This window comes from Notamacropus eugenii, chromosome 2 (assembly GCF_028372415.1).
Source record: "Notamacropus eugenii isolate mMacEug1 chromosome 2, mMacEug1.pri_v2, whole genome shotgun sequence".
NCBI classification, from domain to species: Eukaryota; Metazoa; Chordata; class Mammalia; order Diprotodontia; family Macropodidae; genus Notamacropus; species Notamacropus eugenii.
Genome location: NC_092873.1, coordinates 390,582,118 through 390,601,289, shown reverse-complemented (window position 1 = coordinate 390,601,289; position 19,172 = coordinate 390,582,118). Strand labels below are relative to the sequence as shown.

General features: G+C 39.1%; 1 protein-coding gene across 1 annotated transcript in view; it reads right to left on the bottom strand.

Moving 5' to 3' along the window:
• Nucleotides 1–13,495: 13,495 nt before the first annotated feature.
• The window catches only part of DISC1 (DISC1 scaffold protein), a 574,426-nt gene continuing 568,749 nt past the window's right edge, over nucleotides 13,496–19,172 (bottom strand). The window contains exon 14 of the mRNA XM_072647489.1: nucleotides 13,496–14,421. The gene's annotated coding sequence lies outside the window, so the exon portion shown is untranslated. The remainder of the gene's footprint in view (nucleotides 14,422–19,172) is intronic.

The window sequence follows — 19,172 nt, the reverse complement described above, 5'->3', positions numbered from 1 at the left end:
TTTTCTGAGCTAAATCAGCAACTCAAGAAATTTCTTCAGTTAGCATCTTCCATATCTGATTGTTTATATTGCAGGACAGGTGACAAGGACACACTAAAGTTCACCCTGAATGAATACCCACAAAGAGATTAAGAGAAGCCAGCCAGCCAGCTTACAAAATCATTCATCAGACTCAAGTGCTTACATACCTTACTTCTCACTCTGTCCCTCTGGTTTGTAAACATTTGAAAGGCTTTGTTTCCAGGCTGCCAGCCAGCAAGGAAGAAAGATGTACAGTTTAACTTGTGTGTTTATATCAGTGGATAAAAGTTGGCAGAGGGGCACACCCATTCAATTCTGCCCTGCGTGGGGGAAGGACATCTTCCCATTTCAGCCTCTGACCATTTTTCTCTATCTGAGAGGTCACGGCGTGAAACCCCGATACAATTTTGATTTGATCCTAGGCTCCAGGCAGCAAAGGAATTGGGGCCAGGTCCTGAATAATGGCCCCTCCAATCCTAGAATAATTATTAGTTTGGAACTAGTTTCTTACCAATACAGTCAAGCTTAGTTATCTGGTTGGCTTTACCTTGTTATTGGATCGAGTCTAAGACGTTGCTGTAAATGAAGTATTTTACTTACCACAGGGGACAGAATAGAAAAGATGATCAAAATCCAGTTTTTCCTAAAATCCCTAGGATTGAAAAACAGGTCATTCAAAACATTACAAACTATTTACCCTTTCTCCCCAACACAGAAAAAAAAACAAACAGGGTATGGAATTATTACTTTAAAGGCATTTTTTCTCCCCCCTCCCCACTATGTCCATTGCTTTTCAGCCAACATTGCTGTCAGGGAGACCAGCCTGGATCAGAATAGTTAGCTTGAGGATTCAGATTGTTCTAACAGTAAAGAGGGGAAAGGTCATTCTAACATCTGTGCACTATTCATAGACATTACTCTATTGCTTCCCACCCCATCCCTCCTGCCGTCCTCCCAGCCCTGTCATCCCCCAAAGCCCCTGGGAATTAAAGTGAATCACAACAACCATGCAAGCTTAGGGCACTTCACCATCATGGAAAGACAGTCTGATTCAGAATTGACCTCTAGAGGGAGAATTGCAGGCTTTGGAGATGAGGGCCAGAAGAAACAGCTGAATGGAATTCAGGGTAAAGGCTATTGGCATTCCCACGTCAGTGAGGCAAGGTTATGGCACACACATCTGAGGAAGAATGTTTGAAGCTGCTGGGCCTTGCATCCCACGCCCAGACTAATAGCTGTAGTAGTGATGGGAAAAGGGAAAGTTGCTTTGAACACCATCCAGACCCAAACCAGAAGTTATTTCTGTTGTTGCAATTCATGCCGCTGAAACTCCTCCTCAATGATCACTCTCTCTGCCCATGTGGGGTCCAGATGGATCTTCTTGACTAAGGAGTTTCTTGTTTCCAGACTCTACTGATAGATAGAAAAGTGATGTGAATTCTCATAGCTGTGGTGGTAGCAGCTGACACTGATAGAGGACTTGACACATATTCTCTTATTTGGTTCTCTCTGAAACCATGAGAATAGGTCATGTGGGTATTATCAGTCCCATTTTAGGAATGAGGAAACAGAAGCTCAAAGAGGGGAAGTGGTTGTCTGATGTCCCACAGCTGGTAAGTGACAGAGGCAGAGCTGGAATCCAGATCTTCAGGATGGAAGAAAGAGAGAATGGGGGGGGGGGGGGAGAGGAAGAAGGAAAGAGAGAGATGAGAAGGAAGGAAGGAGAAAAGATAAAGAAAGAAAAGAAGGAATGAAGGAAAAAGAAAGGAAGAAAGAAAGAAGGAAAGGTGAAGAAAGAGAAAGGAAAAATGGAAGAAAAAAGATAAAGAAATAGAAAAGAGAAAGGAAGGGAAGACAAGGGAAAGGAAGGGAAGACAAGGGAAAGGCAGGGAAGACAAGGGAAAACAAGGGAAGGGAAAACAAGGGAGGGGAAGGAAGATTCAAACACAAGAAGGATGTGTTTTTGAATCCCATCTCTGATGCTTAATACCTATGTGGCCTTGGGGAAGTCATTTAACCTCCTTGAGCCTCAGTTTTCTTATGTGTAAAATGAGGGGATTAGACTAAATGATCTCTGGGGACTCTTTCAGGTTCAGATCTACAGGACTATGGTTCTATGATCCCTCCTATATTCACAAACTTGCTTTAGAGCCATGCTAATGTGGTCACTGCACTAAGACATGGGAGCATAGTTCAAATCTGAGGGGACGGCATTTGGAGAGTGGAGAAGGAATGGAGGAACTGATACAAGTTATGAGTGGATGACAAGACTAGAGCAAGTGGGAAGACGTTGAGAGATGAGTTTGGTGAGACACTGAGCTCAGTCAGTAACCATAAGGTAGACATTTACTTAAAGGCAAAACAGAGATAATTAACTGGCTGAACATCACAAGGAAGGAAGGTAGGAAACAAGAATTTATTCTGCATCTATCACATCCCAGGCACTGCACTGGCTTTACAAATATTATCTAATTGGAGTCTCAGAACAGCTCTGGGAGGTAGGTACTATTATTATTCCCATTTTATAGATAAGGAAACTGAGAAAGACAGAGGTGAAATAACTTAGGATCAGAGGCCAGTTTTGAACTCGGGCTTTCCTGATCCAGTCTCTGTGCTCTGTACACTGTGCCACCTCCCTCCTTCACAAGACTGATAACCTCCTTCCTGCTCTGCATAATATTAACTAGACAATGACAAGTTTCCTTTCCCTGTGCTTCCTTAGCATTTTTAATGAGTTACATTTGTACATATTTAACATCTGCATATACTTTTCAAAGTGCTTTCATCACATTTTCTCATTGTCTTCTTCACACTATCCTACAAAAGCCAGCTATTTTTATTACCATTTCATAGATGAGTGAGCTATCGCTTAAGTGAAGTTAACAAGTCTCCTTTCCCGGGTGTTCATTTGACATTGCATCCTGAGGTCTATGGTCTCCATACCTATTATTAGAAGCACAAAATGCTCAGAATTAATCTTGTTTCACACAAACATAATGCCACTTTGAAATGAAATCTGACCACTTTCTAGGAAGGGAAAATCAATCAATAATAATCCACAAATATTTATTGGGCATTTATTAGCTGTCAGAATCTGCTGAGCTCTGACAGGATAAACATACATGCAAGAGGAAACCTCTTCCTTTAAGGAATTTAGACTCTAGCAGAGGAAACATTGCATTACACTCAGAAAATGATAATCATTTGGGGAAGTAAATGGCAAGGGTTAAATGAGCGAAACAAAACAAAAAACGTTATAGAAATTCAGAAGGAGAGCTCATTTTGGACTGGGGAGGTCTCTCCAGATTTTTTTTTCTGCCAAGAATAATTGTCGTTGGACTAGAAAGGAGAAAACAAATATGGGTAATAGGGAAGTGACACCCCAGATAATTAAGGAAATAGTAAGGCTACATACTGTGATACCAAAAGAACTGACAGATGTTACCACTTAGTTGTTGATCACTGATTTTTGCAATATTGTGGAGAATGGGAAAGATATCACAGGGTTGGAAAAAGGCAGCTGTAATGATTATAGAAACAGAAAATAATAGGGCCTGCAAACTATGGACCAGTGAGGTTGAATTTGTTTCCTGGAAAAACTGTAAAATTTATTATTAAAGGGATGGTTAGTGAACATTTAGAAAAGAAAGAAGTGATCAAAGCCAGTGAGGCTTCATCAGAAGAAATGTCACACTAGATAAACTTCATTTCCTTCTCTGACAGTGTTGCTCAGAAGAAAACTGTTAAGTTGTTTGCCTACAGTTTAGCAGAACATTTGGTAAAATATGTAATGCTATTCTTCTGGAAAAGATAGAGACATGGGCTAGATGTAGTACACTTGTGTAGATTTAGGGCTATTTGAGTGACTGAATCCCAGGAGGAGTCATGAATGGATTGGAAGAAGGTCTCCATCAGAGTGCTATTCAACATTTTTATCAAGGACTTGAAAAAAATGTGCTGTCATGGTTATTAAATTTATAGATAACACATAACTGGGAAGGATATTTAACAGACAGGATTTCAGAGTGAGGATTCTAAAAGTTATGAACAGGTTAGACTAAATCAAATAAAATGAAATTATGCTCAGGTAAAAAAATCAACTTGACAAATACAAAATGGAAGTGACATGGTTAGTGGGTTAACAAAACAAATTTAGGGGTTTTAGACTTTGTTATATGTCATTTAAGATCTGATGGTAAATTAAATATCCTCAGATTTCTAAAAAGAAAAATAAAAACTCTGAAAGACAGAGTTCTGAAACAAACAATGGCTGATTTTGAATGTGATAAACTTATATATTGGAAAAAACAGGGACACTAGATTTGCCATAAAATTAAGGAACAGATATAATTTATATGATCATAGACAAAGGATGAAAATTTGATTATAATCCATAAATTAAATGAGGATCATTCACAATGACGTTCTGCAGTTTGAACCCAAAAAACTAAAAGAAGAGAGAGAACAATGACAGACTTTATAACAGCATCAGGTGAGTTTGAAGCCGCAAGTGATGGATACTACAATTAATGTTAAGTAGTAAGGCTAGCTGAGAATAGGAACAGCTGGAAATATAGAATCAGAGAAGTCATCCATTAGATTGGCTAACTTGAGTGTGATGCAGCTGGTGCAATTTAGTTAAGCCAAGTTTGGATCTATTCAACTTACCAGGGGAAACGTTTAATCAGCACTGAAGCTACATTTATTGCATTTATCCAGGAACTGGAAAGAAGACCTAGAAGTTTTACAATTCCAGAGTTCTAAATTACCATGCACATGCATTTGCCTCATTTATGTGCTTCTTTTGAAGGTTGCTTTAAGTGCATAACTTATAGAAGTTATACTTCTTTATAGATACTATAAAGTATCTCTTATTTGGATACTAAATTTGTATTTATAGATACTAAATTCCTTATAGATACTAAATTCACTGCTGACTTTATGTGTGGATTATGTTGCATTTTATTTTTTTATTAAATTGCTTTAGTATATAAGTGCCTAGGATGTTATTTCTTTTGTTTTATTGCTTAGTGAATGGTTAAGTTTAAGATTTTAAAATGTCACTACTATAAGTAGTTATTCATATAAATAGAAATGCATTAGTGGGGGCTTAAGAGATGTATTAGTAATGAATAGTTCTTCAAATGTCCATGTGAAAAGCATAAGGCACTATTTATAAGATTACACCATGTGGGGACTTACTAAAGGAACTGTGGATGTTTAGAAGACAAGAGCTAAGAGATGCATCACTGCTTTCTTCCTATACTGGAAGAACTGTCACGTGCAAAAGGAATTATACTCTTTTTGGCTTGGTCCTAGAGGACTGAGTTGGTAGTACTAGGTAGATGTTGCAAAGAGAGAAATTTATATTAGAGCTATCTAAAAGTACACTTGGTTGGTTTGGGAAGTGATGAGTTTCTTCTTACTGGATACCTTCAAGCAAAAACTGGATGATTGCTGGTTAGGTAGATTATGGAAGAATTTTTTTTCACATATAGATTGAACTAGTGACCACTAAGGCCCCCTTTAATTTTTAGATCTTTTTTTTAATTCTTTGACCTTTAGAGCTATAAAACCATTTCCCAAGGTTGAAGCTAGAACCTTAATCTCCTGACCCCCAGTCCAATACTCTTTTCATCACATAAATCCATTTCAAATGGGAAAGATGTTGTCATACAAGGCACAAAAATGGGAGAGCAGGAGACATTCTCTGAGGCTAATAGAGATTATTAGCAAAACTAAAAGAGAGGAAGGCAGAGAGAAGGTTGTAAGGACAGATTGGTGCTAAGCCATCAAGAGCCTTGATTACTAAATTAAGGAGTCTAGACTATGTTCTGTAAGTCATGGAGAGAACATTGAAACCTTTTGAACAGGGGAGAAATTCCAGTGTCCTGGCAGTCTGCCCAAGTCCCAGGTGGCTCTTAATTCCTTCTCATTTACTCCATACTATGATTTTAATCTTCAAAAGGTATACACACTTCATAAAGGGACTCTGAAAAATAAACTGGCCTCTTATTCCTTTAATGCAGAACAATATCTCAGTCTTTGTACCTCAGTCTCCTTTATGCCTCAGTCTTTTCATCTATAAAAATGTAGATGACCCCCCCAAAGGTCCTTACAAGTCCTAAAATTCTATGAGTTTGTTGAAAATTCTTTCAAAGAGAAAGAAATCCATATTGATTTTAAAGACCTTCTTCTCTCTCCCTCCATAACAGATTTCACAGTTCCTTTGGTAAATCCATTCCAATGGATAACTATCCACAGTGCCAAGAGCACCTTTCATATAGGTAGCATTTTTACTCTTGCTATTAACTGATTAGATCTCCTTCCTCAAATTTCACTTGAATGTAATATTCTGTGACCTTAGAGGGGATATCCTTCCCACCCCACCAAATCAACTGCGAAATATTTGTTACAGTCCGTAAAAACTTCCCTTACCTGACATGTTCCCCGTCCCCAGCTTCTCCTACTTTAAATCTTTATACAGCAAGATATGGCTGTGATCAGAAATACAGACATTGTATTTTCTATTCAATTCAACCAACAAATATTCATGAAGCAACAAATACTCAATTCAATCCACAAATATTTCATAACAAGATAGTGGAGTGGATTAGCAGGAGATACAGAGAAGAGATGGTCTCGTTCCTTTTAGAACTTACAATCAAGGAGGGAAGATGAGACAAGAACAAAAATATAACACAAAGAAGAAATATTTAACACTTGCGTAGCCCATTGTCTTCTAGGCTTAGTCATTCGTTTTTGGAGCTTAGATTCAGTGTCACGGTTATATTTGTATGACTAATGGGGCATTGGATATCTTATATCCTTCGTGGGACTGTTGCTTTCAAATATCTCACAAAAAGGAAAATATAGTATATTTTAAATGATTTAGAATTTAGAGGTGTAGAAGCCTTAGAAATCACCTAGTATAATCCCTTCATTTTACACATGTAACTGGAGGAGAGGAGTCCAGCCCATCTCAATTAAATGCAGGTCAGACTTCTCAATCAATCAATTAAACCAGGTCTGAACAAGTCCTTCGCCAATTTCCAAGGAGTAAAGTACATGGATTGCTGGACACAGAAAATGATTGGCCTAAAGAATCGGGCACTCCTCTGGGCCAATACTACAAGCTGATCAGAAAGCTGAAATTTTAGCAACTGCTTTGGGAACTTTTAGACTTGTGAATGTCTTGAAGACCTCTACAAGAGGATAAAAACAAAGAGGAAGAATGAGCCCCGCCAGATACCTACCACTACCATTAATCAAGTGATGTATACAATCACTAACTCTCATAGCCCAGCAGATAATCTACACATAAAAGGAAGTTCATGAAAATCACATAAAGGAAGATTTCCTGTAATCATGAACTATGAATTCACCCTTTCACTATATGAATTCTATAAGCTTGAGCCGATTTTCCCTAAATGACATCATGTATACATGGGGAGAATGTGTTCCCATATGGGGGAGATGTTTTGGTAACAGCTGTCCTTATTATTCTATATTAATAAATATCCTCCCTTTAAAAGCTAATTAAGTCTGGTGACTGATAATGTATGGAAATCACACTGGATGGATGCTCCCTATAGGGATAAAATCCACAGCTCCTCAAAGTTACCTTAAAAACCCTGAGGGAAGAAATAATCCCTCTCTGGGGACCTTTCCTACTAATGTATATTGGAGTTGGAGAAATAGCTCCTTAAAAGGTTCTACATATATAAGAAAACAAAAACCCACAATGATTTTCCCAAAGTTGATCAAGCAATCAAATCCAAATCATCCGATTCCAAATCCAGTGTCCATGTCCTGGCATTCTCTTGCTGCCTCTTAAATAGTGCCTGGTGTAATGTGAAGCCCATCTAGGCATCAGATCACAACAATTACGGTGAATGGATTTGGGGTTTGGAGAAACTTTGGTTTGAATTCCACCTCTGATATTTACTGTATTACCAAGAGCCAGTTGCTTTATATCTCAGTTTACTCATCTGAAAATGATACTAATGATACCTGCATTATGTACAGCACTTTGCAGACCTTAAAATTCTATGTGATATTATCCTTGCATATAATAAATTGATATGTTGTCTGAGATGTTTTGGCCTGGCCTATTGAGACTCACCACACTTAAAGGAACTACTGGTAGAAAACTGAAGGTGGGTCAGTATGGGGACTTGATGAGTGAAAGAGAAAAGGTGAAAAACTGGTGGCTCATTGATGGAGCCTGTTATTTCCCTCTCCTTAGCTATCCAGGCAAGACTGCTATACTCAGGCAGGAAAATCCAGCCCTTCACAATTACCCAAAAAGGAATCAAGGCATAATTAAGGAGAAAGCCTGAGAAAGCAGAGCAGAGCTGAGACCCCCTGGGAGCTCTGACTGGATATAGCACAGCAAGGAGGCAGCTTCCAGTTGAGCCATGGGGAGGTTACTGGGGTTCCTATCATCCTTGTGAGTAATGATTTAGAAACCCAACTTTGGGTGTTACAGATCACGTGAGTCAAAGTAACCCTTTTATTCAGCTCCTAATGGGGTTAAATGAAAATTGTACTTCTGTGATTTGATCTTTCTGCCTGCCACAGAGGGATTGGAATGAGGAGAGAATTGCTCCTGAAAGATGCGTTGATATTATCCATTTCTAATACTTTGATTAAAGTTGTTACTTACAACTTATACCTATGTACATACATTAAAGAAAGCATATATTAAAATTAGGTATCAAGAAGATGAAAAGAGTTGGGATAAGAAAAGTGGCTTATTGATTTGATTGGATAATCTGTATATCATACCTCAGCCAGGAAATCACTAAAAAGTGGAGGTGAGGAGCTATACTGCCTTCTCCCAGAGGGTCTGAGAGGCAGTAGGACCTAGGCTGAGGTCTCTGGTATTGGATGGAGTATAGGACAAGTTGAATGACTGCTTGAATGACAGTCTATGTTTCCGTTTTGATTTTTACCACTGAGGAGTATCAGGAACTGGTCACAGAGCCCTCCTGTTGTCACATGTTATTATTAGCTGAAAAATGAGGAAAAAATAAATCTGCCAATCTTCATCTATTCAAGGCCAAGTAACCAGTTTGATTTTCTCCCCATGGAACTGACCAAATCAATAAGTTCCTTTGGCATCATGTTGACATAGGCTATTGATTCACTCAATTCAGTTGGGGGGAGTGTGGGAGAAGGAGGAAGCAACAGTCAAGTGGATTGTTTGACTGAACTAAAGATCAATTGAATCAAAATGGTTTCCCAAGCATACAGATGCTCTGTATTGTTCTCTATGTGGCATCACCTTTGCATACCCCCAGATTCTTTTAGCTCCCAAAGATACACGAAGACCCCCCACTACCTTTTATATAAGTGCCCCCTGGCTTAGCTTATTCAATGTTATTTAGGCAAAATATTGTCCAAAAGTCTTTGACCCTGACACTGATGTCCTTCCTGGTGGGGGGGAGCCCCCACCCCATTGACTCTGGCCTACAACTTTGAGGATTCCATCATTAGCTAGAGTGAATCTGTTTCCCCATCCGAGGGTTTTCCTTTGTGGAATGAGCGACAGAAGAAAATCCAATGGGAGACACAAACAAAGAAGGAGCTGGGTTTTCTTTATGTTTGAACACTTTGAAGGGGGTTGGGGGATGGGCAAGGAGCTTAGACCATGAAAAAAGTTGCTCTGCTGGATTCCTCCTCACCCACACCAATCTTTGGCTGATTTGTGTGTTTGGAGATATTTATTTTCTCGCCTGTGTCAGCTTCATTCGAGTCCCTTGTGCTTTGTACTTGAAAGACCCTTCAAAGGTTGACATCCTTTCAGAAGTTTGAGCTTAAAGCTTCTTTTCTCTCGCTCTCTCTCCCTGGTTGCTTAACATCATGGTGGGTTTAGGTAGATTATCTGTTTTCCCACTGTGGAGTAACATTTCTTGCAGCCTTAGATGATCTTAGAATTTCAAGCCGGGTCCAACTTAATTCATCGCCATCTTGGGGATGCCTTGCTGTAAGACTGGGGAGGAGTATCCAATGACACTACTGTGTTTTTTAATCGGAGTGATTTTTTAAAAGCCTTTATTCAAATGTTATTGTCATTTTCTAAGTAGGTTGAGAAACCAGATAGAAAATCAATACTTCCTCGGTCTCATTGTTTTCTTCCCCCTTGCTATTCCTCTAGCACCCCACTCCCACCAGGTATGTTAGAGGTGGGGAAGAGAGAACAACTACAGAAGTGAAAAGAAAGCAGAACTTCCACCCAAAAAGTGGGGAAATTGAGGCATCCAGCTACTTCCCACAGGTGCCTTTTTAATGGCTGATGAGTGTTCTACAGTTTTCAGAAAGAATTTTCCTGACCAACACTCTATCCACCCTGGCACTTCCTCACTAGGGGCTAGTATTAATCTGCTGCTAGGTGCTAGAAAACAGTGTTAGCACATAGAACCAAGAAATCTGAAGTTCAAATCCTGCCTCAGATACTTCTAACTTTTGTGACCCTGAACAAGTCCCTTCATCTCTCTGTCTTAGTTTTCTCATCTGTAAAACAGAGATAATAAGTAACAAATCTGCTTCCCAGGGTTATTGTGAGGAGGAAATGAATATATATGCACTTTATAAACTTTGAAGCACTATCTAAATGCTAACTATTTGTAGTTATTATCTCCATTTTGTAATTAAAGGAGATTGAGGCTTAGGGGACTTAATCAGCTCATCCAAGTTACACAGTTGGTAAATGGTCATACCCAGACCACATTTTCCTATTCCACCAAGTAGTTTCAGAGCCACAAAATTATAAGATGAAGCTGGACAGAGAAGAAGAGGGATGATCCTTAAAGAGCTGGGAGAAAGTCGGAATTGAGGAATCCCTGACATAAATAAATAGTAAGAAAATGGGAGGGCATCCCATCACTTAAAAATGCTAATATCATTTTATTGTTAATAATAAATATAAATCCTGTTTTATAATCCCTCAGTAAGTTAGTCATATAGCTAGATATAACTCTAGGGAATGATACTAATCAGAGAATCAGAATTATAGAGTAGGAAAAGACCTTAAGAGCCATCTAATGCACTTTATATCTAAGAATCCCCTATAAAATGGCCTCAATAAGTGGTTACAAAACCAAGGTTTAAAGACCTTTAGTGAAGGAGAGTTCACTAGCTATTCCTTCCACATTGTGGAGGGGGGGACAGTTGTTTAGGAGTGCTGTGTGACCCAGAGATCTGGAAAATCCAAGTAAAATCTTTTGGCCCTCCTTCCATGCCAGGGAAGATTTTTTTTCTTTTTCTTTTATGGGGTGTTTACAGTGCCTTATCATAAAATTTGGGTTGATACTATACAATACTATATGTATATGTCATCATCATCACCCCAAGGGCCCTTAAAGGTCAGCTATTCTGATCCTCTCATTTTATACAAGTGGTTTCTGAGGTTCAAAGAGGTGTAGTAAGGGGTCCAACAAGGTCACACTTTGAAGCAAGTAGCACTTGAACTCAGGTGCTCTGAATCCTAACCAGACACTCTTTCCACTGTACCACACATTTAGTTATATGAATTCTTTAAGCTGAGGTTACTGTCAGAAATCATGATTTGAGCTCTGGTCTTATGATTCCAAATCCAGCTCGCTCTCTCTCTCTCTCTCTCTCTCTCTCTCTCTCTCTCTCTCTCTCTCTCTCTCTCTCTCTCTCCCTGTCTTTCACCCAGCTTCTCTTTAGAGTTCTTTCATGTCCTATTACTACCTGGCCTAGGGACACACACAAACACAAATACACACACACACACACACACACACACACACACACAGCAAGTGCACAATAAATTCTTGCCAGTTGCTAGATCAAGAATTCATTCTTTTCAGTGCCTCACATGTGTCCCTGAAATGTGGTATTTTTCACTTTCCAGCACACTAGAAGCTCTGGGGCCTGTGTTGTCATATTCAGGTTACTGGGCCCACTGAAAATGAATCTCTGCTCTTTTGCTTTGTCCCAGAACTGCTGTATTTCCTTCTCCTCTGGGTTCTAATGGTATCACGACTCTTGTTTTGATCATTGGGGATGTCTCATGGAAAAACAGCAAGTGATAGAACTGTTAAGAGGAGTGAAATCAGAAGATGGAAGCCAATGGATGTTATGTTTATAAACACTTTCACATGCCAGTTACAGGTACTATAATTGGCACTAACCAGTTTTCTGGAGGGTGAGCTGAGTTGATTAGTCAAAGGATAAAATAGCCTTCCAAAGTGAAACTCTGGTTAAAAAAAAGCTTTTCCCACTCACAGAATGGAAATCTCTTTGTGCAGTGGAAAGATCCCTGGCTGTGGAGTCAGAGTACCTTGGTTGAAATCTCAGCTCTGCCTATCTGTTCAGCCCTGGGCAAGGCAAGGCATTTAACCCTTTGTAACTCATCTTTAAAATAAGTAGGACTAGACCTCTAAAGTCCCCTTCAACTAAGTCCTTTGATCCCCTCTGTCCCACCTCCCCCAAGGGTATTAGCTATACTTCCACTCCAGGTGAAAGATGCAAGATCAGTTTCTGCCCCTGGCTCTTGTCCTCTCATCTTCCAGGCTCTGAATGCAACTGTCTAATTAAAGTTTTGTTATTGCAAATATGGAATCAGATACATGGTGAATTCCTCTAGACCTCCTCCAAATGGAAACTCTCAGTGATGGGGCACAATGAGGATTTTCCCATTCAGTTTCCCAGATGTCATCTCACTGTGCTCTTTTGTCCCTTGACATATCAAATGATTCTAGTTATATGTACCATGTTGACCCAAAGGGGAAATGGTATCCCTTAGGATAGTGGTAGAACATTTGCTGTTGGAGTCATTCTCACAGAAGTTGGAAAGTTATTGATAAAATACATATATGCTACTTTTTTACCATTATCTTTTCTCCCACTAGCACATTTAATATGGAAGAGAAAAGGAAATTAGCTCTTTCTCACCTATGAGGTGAGAAAGCAAAACCTGATAGGAATGGGACATAAAACTAATAGGGTACACGTTGTAGTTCAATTTTCTCTATGTTTATTACCCTAGCCTTCTCCCTTCTACTTAACCTGGCAACTAGCTGGTATTGAATCTCTCACTTCCTCAGCAGCCTCAGCAGCTAGAGATCTAGAAAATAAAGTTCTTTCCACCCAAGTCCTTGGCACTGTCAAATGGTTGGACACCAGGAATAGATGTGTTCTTAGTGAAAATGACATTAAAGATGATCTTCAAGGCAGCCAGGTGGCACAGTAGATAGAGTACCAGCCCTGGAGTCAAGAGGACCTGATTTCAAATCTGTCCTCAGATGCATGCTTTACACTTCCTGTGTGATCCTGGGCAAGTCACTCAGCCCAAATTGCCTCACCAAAAAAGAATTATCTGCTTTGCCATGGCTCCCTTAGGTTTCTGGGCCTCTCCACTTGAATTTCTCCATGTATTGTCTCCCTATTAGAATATGAGGTTCCTGAGAGCAGGGATTATCTTACTTATATATACCACAACTTTGCACTATGGTGATAATTTAATTTAGTCTTTCATTCATTGTTATGTGTTTCCTTTTCTGTGCTAAAACCTGTTCATTCCCTTATTCCATTCCTACCTAGACTCAATTGAAGATGGGAATCTCATTTGCTCTGCTTCGAAAAAGAGTTTCTGAGTTCACTCATTGTGACTGCCAGAATTTTATTAGCTTAGCCAAGAAGAGCTTAACTACCTAAGTCTATGGACTCCCAACAGCATTCCCAAACTGGAAGGACAGCACAATAGGACCCCAACCTCTAGGAATAAGCCAGTCCTGTCTTAATTCAGTGACACAAAGCCTGAGCTCTGCATCAGACTATGCGAAACTCACACAACAAGGAAAGAGGTGAAGGGACCATGTCTTTAGATTCTATGTCCCTATCAAAAAAAAAAAATAATACAACGTAAGAATAATCCAAAATCACTTACAGTACACAGTACAACCCCAATAAACTGAATAGTTAGATATGACAAGGTGATAACTAGCCAAGGGCTGGTCCTATTTTCTAGTTATTATTATGACTACTTCCAGGGGAATGGGATGGCGTCTCTGTAGATCTTTGACAGCACTTCTTTCACATTGATTAGCTGTTTCCCAGTGCCTGGTACATGGATGAAGTCATATCTATTACCATAGAGATTGGTATTGCCTCAGAAAGCTGATATGGGCTCTTCAGACAGGACAGATTTCCTCTTGGTGACTACTAGGGCTATCCTCTGTGCCTCCATTTTACCCCTCTCTCTTCTAGATCAACAGAATTTTCCTCTCACACTATAGTTTGGGCTAGTTTTGGCTCTGAACTTAAAGTAAATGAAGATTTGTTGAACTGAATTGAAGCAGGTGACTGGAGATAGTCTTGGAGATAATGAATTCCTCTTCTTTTTCTCCTTTGCCTCCTGTTCCTACCCTAGAAAGGAAGGAAGCAAGCAAGTATTTATTAAGCACTAGACTATAAAAAAGACAGGAGATATAAATGCATACAAGCAAAGAAGAAAGACAGTTTCTGCCCTCCAGAAGCTTATATTAAATGGGGAAAGAGAACACACAAAAGAACAAAATTGTATTTTGGAATTATGCTACTTGTAAAAAGACTATAGCCAGGAATCTATATCTAGCAACTGCTTCCTATCTCCATCTACTTATTAGAATAAATTTTAACTGGGACTACCTGGACTTCCTTGGACAAGATTTGGCCATACCAAAGGCAATGTTGTTCAGTTACTTCTCAGTCATATCTAGCTCTTCATGGCCCCATAGGGGGTTTTCTTGGCAAAGATACTGAAGTGGTTTGCCATTTCCCTCTCCAGTTCATTTTACAGATGAGGGACGGAGGCAAACAGGATTAAGTGACTAGCCCACAGCTAGTCTGAGGCCAGATTTGAGCTCATGAACATGAGTCTTCCTGGTTCCAAGCCCAGTACTCTATCTGCTTCACTACCTAGCCACTACCAAAGGTCATACTGAGTCTTGATAAGTGTTTCAATCATCAATAACTTGCATCATACAAGGTCAAAGGAATGTTTTACTAGTGTGATATCGTACACACATAAGATGAAAATTAAAAATAAAATATCTACAAAGAAGAGGTACAGAATTTGAATACAAGATTAACATCCCTTGGTAATGATCTGAAGACCCTATTTAGTCTTCCATTTCCCTTTCTTTCCCCCTTTCAATGATAGTTCTCCAGAGCCACCTCCTACTCCCCAGATTAATAATTTTGGAGACTGATAACTCCTTCTTTACATCTACCCTCTCACTTGGTCATATCATAGGTTAGCTTTTAATCTCCCAATATGCCTGTATCTATGGAATTGTTCTCTTACTCACCCAAAGTAGAAAAGAAATGTAAACAGATCATTAACATTAAGCACCATAAAAAAGTATTTAAAATCTATTTCCTTAAAGTTTTTCACAGCAGAATTTCAAGCACCCTGGTAAGCAGTGGGGAGTCACTGGGGACTGTTGAAGAGGTAGGGGCTTCCCTTGGGCCACAGCTACCTACTTTGGATACTTATGAGATGGTCTTTGAGATGCACTGAAACACTCTACACATTTTCCAAGGGAGGAATGTTGGTCTAAGGAACTTCTCTACTCTTGTAAATCCTGCCTAGCCTGAAATCTTGGAGTGATACAACAAAGGGATGGTAGGGACATTGCATCAAGAAGTTATGGAAATTCCTGAAGCATGAAAAACATTTAAACCCAGCTTGCTAGCAATTACTCTTTTTACAATAGCCCACTCTGTCTGGTCTGCTTCTAATTCAAATCAAACCAATATGTATTCAACACCTATTATATGTTGTCCCAGCTCTCCTATCTCTCCAGACTCCTTTGTATCACCTTTACTGCCTCCCCCCCACCCACACCTTCTCACCTGGATATGCCTCTTCCTTGCTTTGTATTTATGAGAAACCCCCTTTGAGAAAGGCCAGCCACTGGTTTACTTCTCTCCTAGCCCTACTGGCTCCACTACTGACTCTCCACAGTTTTCTCCATCACCCTCCCCACCCTCTTCTCAGCTCTATTTTATGTGATGTCTTCCATTGTGTTTATATTTTTATATCCAGCTCTTGGCACAGTGCCTGGAATACAGTAAGAGTTTAATAAATGCTTTGTCTATCTATCTATCATCTATCTATCTATCTATCTATCTATCTATCTATCTATCTATCTACCTATCTATCTATCATCTATCTATCTAAAAGGCACTGGATAATGAAAACACATATAAACCACCCAGGGCTATGTTTAGTGCAAAGTCACTGGGTCTTTTTCCAAGGGCTCTTAAATTTAAAAAGTAAAGAATTTTAAGACATACTTTTTCAGCAGCATGAAAGTGATTAGGGTAGCTAATTCCCTATCCTTTGTCAACAATTTTGTCTTCATTCTTACATTATACTCATGAGAGGCAGCCTGGCATAATGGATGTAGAGGTGCCATTAGAGTCAGGAAGACTAAGGTCCAAGGATCAACTCTACACATGCTGTCCATGTGACCTTGGGCAACTCAACTAACTTTTCAGTGTTCTGGGTACCTCTCTAAGACTACAAGACAGGTGCTGATAAGCGGTGGTAGAAGGAATTTCTTTCCTGGAAGTTCCTGACGGCACTGAAATCACAGGTTCAATATATATATATATATAGTTTATGTGTATGTGTAGGTATGTTTATATATGCACATACATGCACAAACACATATACACGTATGTGTATGTGCATATATGTGTATACACACATGTATATTTATACACACTTTTTTTGCATATGTGCGTATTCACAAGAGAAGCAAGAATAGCCTACTAGATTGATAGCAGTTCTCAGAACTAAGAAAAGCTGGGTTTACCATACAGATAAAAATACTTACAGCAGCCCTTTTTGGGGAGACAGACAGACAGACAGAGAAGAGTATCATCACTAGTTGCAGACATCCAATCCTTTTTCAGAACATATCTTAGGTTAAAAGTGAAACATGACAGAATTTCCTGTTGCTATATATTCCTTAGTGCCTTTAAATGGAATTGTGATGGTCCATCAGATAAATCCCTTTGAGTTAGAAGTATATTGAGTGAAAAGACTGCAGTGAGTATCTCACATCCACAGAGATCTTTCAGGAAACAGTCACCCTAGGCATTAAAAACAATCTGATATTTTCACATTTAGAGAGTCTTTCAATTAGTAACAGGAATTACACCACTGCTATCGAGAACCATGACCACAGTTTGAAGACGACAATTTAGTGGATGTCCCTTAAAGCCATCTGATTTTTTTTTTCAGATGTCAGTTTCAGGGGAAATGAAAACACTTTCCATCAGATAAACAGAGAATTCTAGTTAATGACAAAACTATTGAAAAATCCTCAGGAAAACTTCCTCTGGAGAACAGGAAAGAGGTAAGAGGAGAAAGTACATGTGCAGAAGAACTGATATAAAAAAATCATAATATTGATTGCTTCCAGCTCAAATTTGATTTTTTTTTTTACCCTTGTTAAACTACAGAGAGATTAGACTATGCTGTGAAGCCATCCTTTTGCAAACTTGAATTTTTAATGTGGTATTTGCTTTGAATGAGGCAGAAGGACAAGAAGCACTGCATTTCTTTTCAGTGATTCTTTTTTGAAATACTGTAGTTTATAAACTATCGAAATGACCTTTTAAAATGTGCCATAAGTGTACTCATATTTTCCCTTAGAATAATTGAATATAAAACTGCAGCTGACTTTACTGATGAATGAAATCCATAATTATATAACCACCTCTGGAAAGAAAGAATATTTAGCCCCATTTTACATATAACAAAAGAGGCCAAATGAAATCAGCTTCATTTACATATGGGTGAGGAACAATTCACCTATGAGTCAGCATAACTTGTAGATACTGTCGTGCGTATGGCATCTGAAGTCCTGAATCTGTCCATGGAAATTCTTATAATGAGAGAAGGAAGGGATCTTTACTTCTGCTACATCTTTTAAGCCCTGTATCAAATAAGGATTCAAGAATCTGTCTTGTCCAATAGTGCATAGTTGTTACCCCCCCAAAAAGAAACCCAAGAAGATAATTTTTAGTCTTGCATTCGGATATTTTTGCAGAAATTGGCTTTGTTAGTAAAAAAAAAAAAAAAAAAAAAAAAAAGGACCAGGTAAGATTTGAATTCATCTTCTTCTAAAGTCAGTGTTTTTTCTATTGTACCATGTTGCCTGTCGAATAATTAAGGTAGCTTGTGGTATGAGCCTTGACCACTGAGCGAAGATGTGAAGCCACAGCCAACACTCATTTCACAAGATTTTTTATCAAAATTAGAAAGCTAGAAGGAACCTTAGAGATTCTAGATGAGGGCAACTGGGGCCTAATGTCACACAGATAGCTAAAAAACAGAGCTGGGATTTCAGCTAAGATTCTCCAGCAGCAGTCAATGCCCCTTCTACAGCAACCTACCCTCCCTCTGCAACTCCTAAAGCAGACTGCATTCAGGGCTTGGAATAGATCCCCAGGGGAAGGGTCACCAGCTGGCAGAGAGGAAAGTGACCTGTGGAAACAGGGAGTTTCTAGGTTGCTATTCATGGAGACAAAGGATGGCCTTGTTTTGAAATAGACCATGCCCATCTGATATCTGGAAGCCACCTATTGGAAAATCTTGTTATTTCAAAGATTCGGATATTGGTTGGACTTTGAATGGAAATGCCAACCTGACCAATATATTTGTCAGCTAAAAAGACACTGGAAAAAATATATTTGGGGGACTGTTTGGTAGCACAGATTACCTCCTTCCTCCTTCATATTTTCTTAGTTCCTAGAAGAAATGTAAGTCTGGACAGAAAAGATGAGCTGTTCATGTAACAAAAGTAAAGGTTAACAAATGGATAGCTATTATCTAAGCCTAGGATTTTTACATCAGATCAAATAAATGCAAGGGAGACCATGATGAACACTGAGTGAGTTCCTTGCAGCAGATTTTCAGGGAGATAAGAACAAGAGTTGTACACGATTTGTAGGGATGGATGGGTTGAATTCTGCAGGGGTGTAAGAAATACCTTCTTTGATGAGATCACAAATCCATTAAAGAAAATATTTTCAATTATATCAAGAAACATAAACAGTGAGTTGGGGTTGTGGCAGCAGCCTAATCTTTATTCTTCTCTTGGACCTAAAGTCCTTAAACC